Source organism: Rattus norvegicus, chromosome 15, assembly GCF_021556685.1.
Source record: "Rattus norvegicus strain SHRSP/BbbUtx chromosome 15, alternate assembly SHRSP_T2T, whole genome shotgun sequence".
Lineage (NCBI taxonomy): Eukaryota > Metazoa > Chordata > Mammalia > Rodentia > Muridae > Rattus > Rattus norvegicus.
Genome location: NC_141548.1, coordinates 76495176 through 76499257, shown reverse-complemented (window position 1 = coordinate 76499257; position 4082 = coordinate 76495176). Strand labels below are relative to the sequence as shown.

The following is a 4082-nucleotide window of genomic DNA, read 5'->3' as shown; positions in this document are numbered from 1 at the left end:
TTTTCCCTAATTCAACCACAGGGATCACCAACTTCTGTCTTTTGATTGGGTATAAGTATCTGCATCTGACTCTTCAGCTGCTTGTTGGGCCTTTCATAAGGCAGTCATGATAGGACTCTGTAAACATACCATAGCATCTGTAGTAGTGTCAGGCCTTGGGACCTCACACTGAGCTGGATCCCAATCTGGACTGCTAGGTGACCTCCTTTTCCAGGCTCCTCTCTGTTTTTGTTCCTGAAGTTCTTTCAGACAGGAACAGTTCTGGGTCAGAGTTTTTGACTGTGAGATGGCAACCCCATCCCTCCCTCACTTGATACCCTGTCTTTCTGCTAGAAGTTGACTCTATAAGTTTCCTCTCCCTATTGTAGGACATTTCATCTAAGGTCCCTCCCTTTGAGTCCTGAGAGATTCTCACCTCCCAGATCTTTGGTACATCCTGGAGAATCCCCCTACCTCCTACCTCCTGAGATTGTCTCTTTTGATTCTTTCGGCTAACCCTCAGAGCTTCAGTCATGTTCTCCCCTGCCCCTCCTTGTCCTCTTTCTCATCTGGGTCCCTCCCTCCCTTCCCCCTTCCTGTGATTGCTTTCTTCTCCATCCCAAGAGGGATTGAGGTATCCTCACTTGGCCCCTTCTGCTTGTTAGCCTTCTTGAGTTTTATGGATTATATCCTGGGAAATCTGTTCTTTTTGGCAAATATTCACTTATTAGAGAATACATATCCTTTTGGGTCTGAGTTACCTCACTGAGGATGGTATTTTCTAGTCCCATCCATTTGCCTGCCAAACTTATGATGCCCTTGTTGATAGCTAAGTAGTATTCCATTGTATAAACGAAGCATATTCTCTATCCACTTTTCTGTTTTGGGACATCTGGGTTGTTTCCATCTGGTTAAACCCTCCTTTTAAAAATAGTTTGTCTTATAAACAGTGGACATTTGATTGCCATGTTTATCTCAATAAATACTGTACAAAAGTTGCTTGCAAATATTAAAACTTTTTTCATTGCACGGAGTCTAGTTCTAAATATTACTATTAAAGACTTTTGCGAACTCCCTGTGAAGCGCCTCAACTATCACTAGAACTTTAAAAAAATTTTTGTGTAGCTTTTTTCCTCCAGACCTATATATGGTCCTATTCCTCCTGCCCTCCCCGCCACCCTCAGGTTTTCTCCATACAAAAATAGTCCCCCCGAAAAGAAGTCCCAAGATCTCTCACTAAAGTTTTCTAGTCGGCATCAAGGTTTTTGCTTTAATTTGGATGAGATCGGTAGATTTTTTTCACAGCTGTCATTTTGCTGTGGGTAATGAGATATTTTTTTCCTTTTGAGCAGTCATATTTTTCTTACTCTCCTCTTTTGCATCCCTCCCAATTTCCTCTTTGAAAATTTCTCCCCTTCTCTAGTTTGCTGTCCGGGGCTCTCACATGTGCGACAGGGGCAGTGTGCCTTTAGTTAATGGCCTTGCCGGGGCACCAGGCAGCTCTGGCAGTGCTGGGCCATGTGCAGTCTCCTGGATGCAGCGAGCTCTGGCACCTCTGCCCCATGGGAGGTACATGCTGATCATGTCCCAGAGGTCCCTGGCTTGGTAGGGCTTCCTGTAGTGGGAGGAAGAGGTAATGGGAGGGGTGTTCTGGAGGGAGGGTGGAACTGACCAGGGACTTGACCACAGAGCTCATGGAGCCCAGCACCATACAGGGCTACCCTGCTACCAGTAGGATATGCTGAAGATGGGCAAGCTGTTCACGTAGTTCTCCAAGCTGGTCATGGAGCTGTACTGCAGGGCGCTAACAGAGTGGTGCATTGTCTGCATAGTTTTCGAGGAAAGGGTTCTTGATGGGTTTTGGATTCTGCAGCTTAAATTTAGGACCATTACAAAGAAAGAGGGAATTTATTCGGATTTGAACATTTTAGTTTTAAAATTATACAAAAGGAACATATAAAAGCAAGTACTTGCAAGACGATATTCATGGTCTTGTTTAGGGCAAACATTCTAGATAGATTGTACTAAATTTTTAACTTAATGTTAAAGGCAAAAGGAAAAAGAAAAGGTCCATGCAGGTTGTTACTGTTCGTAATTTATAATAGCTTTGTTCAATCCCACCCTTTTCATTTTGTTCACATAAAAAATATGGAATTACTGTGTTTGAAATATTTTATTGTGACCCAGGCAAGAAAGATTAGCTTCCGTAGCTGGTGGGACCAGCACTGTCCACTGTTCCAACCACAAGCCTGAAGCCCGCAGCCAGTGGGAGGAAGTGTCTCTTCAGGGTGGAAGAAGATGAGGAAGAGGATGAGGAGGACAAGAAGCCTGTGTCCCTGTCCACCCAGGTGGCGCTGCACTGGAAGTCGTCACCAACCGCCTGACATCTTGAAAGAGTGCCCCGGTACTCAACCAGATCTTCGAAGAGGGCAAGTCTGACATGGACGAGAACCTGCCACCCAAGCTGAGCGCGCTGAAGATGAACATTGCATCACCAGGCACAGTGCACAAGCACTATTACCACAGGGAAAGCCAGGGCTGTGACTCGAGCTGCAGCAGCTCTGAGACCAGCAATGACAACTCTGAGAACCACCAGCGGCTGGACAAGGACAGAGGCTTGGCTTAGTCGTGGCACCGGCGTAACAGCAATGAGGGGCCACCAGGCAGTGAGGGCGATAGTGGCGGTCAGAGCAAACCTAGCAGCGGTGGTGGTGTGGTCAAGACCAGCTCACGCGAGCAGGGCACGGGCGGCGGTGGCCAAGGAGGCTCAGGTGGGACCTCATCAGGTACAGCAGGTTCCTCAAGGTGCTGTGCAGGCCCTGACTCCTCCTCATCCTCCCCTGCCTCTGCCGCCCCATGTGGTGCAGAGCTTGTGCAGAGCCTCAAACTTGTGAGCCTGTGTCTAGGCTCGCAGCTACATGGTGCCAAGTACATTCTGGACCCACAGAAGGCCTTGTTTTCTAGCGTGAAGGTGCCGGAGTTCACTTGGAAGATGTGCACCAGTGCCCCAGGCCTCAGCCCCTCCACTGACCTTGATCCGGTGAGGACCAAGAAGCTGAGGAACAACAGTGCTCCAGCTACCTCTGTGTGAAAAGACCATCTCTGTGAACATCCAGCACAGGGAAGGGCTCAGGGAAGGGCTGCTCTGCGCCTCCAGCCCTGCCAGCTGCTGCCACGTTATCTGAGTTGTAGTGCGCTCACTCACTTCATCTGTTCTGACGTGACAATGCATGGTCTTTGTGCAGGCTGCTACACGCTACTTTCTTTTCCAGCCAAAAAGTCTACTGTGTGATTTTACATTCATGATTTTCACTGTGGATGACCAGGATGAAGTTGTGTATCTGGAACCCAACGTAAATTGAGCACTTAGAAATTCATATTCTGAACTTAACTGGAGGGAAAATGCTTTCGTTTCTTTGTGAAAAGCCCAAATTCCTGTCCTAACCTCCAGTGATAGGGAAATTCCATGCTCTGAGGCCCACTGGTGCCTGAGACAGAACCAAAGCAATAACGTGATGATGAGATGCCCACAGGCCAGGTGCCCAGGGCCCGTGCACAGAGAACCTTAAAGTCACAGTTTGAGTGCCCACTCCTGTTTGTCTTTTTTTTTTAAGATTTATTTATTTATTTATTTTTATGTCTGTGAGTACACTGTTGCTGTCTTCAGACACACCAGAAGAGGGTATCAGATCTCATTACAGATGGTTGTGAGCCACCATGTGGGTGCTGGGAATCAAATTTAGGACCTCTGGAAGAGCAGCCGGTGCTCTTAACCGCTGAGCTACCTCTCCAGCCCCACTCCTGTTTGTCTTAAATGACTGTGAATGAAGTTGGGGCTCTCACATCTTCATTGACAGAAATGTTCTTGTTTGTAGTAGGTGAGATCAGCTATTTACTTTTGTGAGGCAACTTACACCATAGAATTACAAGGAGACAATCTTTTGTGAGGTGATGAGGTGAGCTCAAGTCTTAACTCTACTTAGAGTGTGTATGTCTGTCTGACAGAACAAAAAAGAGGCTCTGTGTAAGTTTCCCCTGCAGGCCACAAGGCAGGGTTTTCTTCAAACCTGTGTGGAATTCTATCTGTATTTAAAGATGTGACA

General features: G+C 47.0%; 1 pseudogene; it reads left to right on the top strand.

Moving 5' to 3' along the window:
- The first annotated feature begins 1454 nt into the window (after positions 1-1454).
- Snrk-ps1 (SNF related kinase, pseudogene 1) lies at positions 1455-3170 on the top strand (annotated as a pseudogene).
- The last annotated feature ends 912 nt before the right edge of the window (positions 3171-4082 follow it).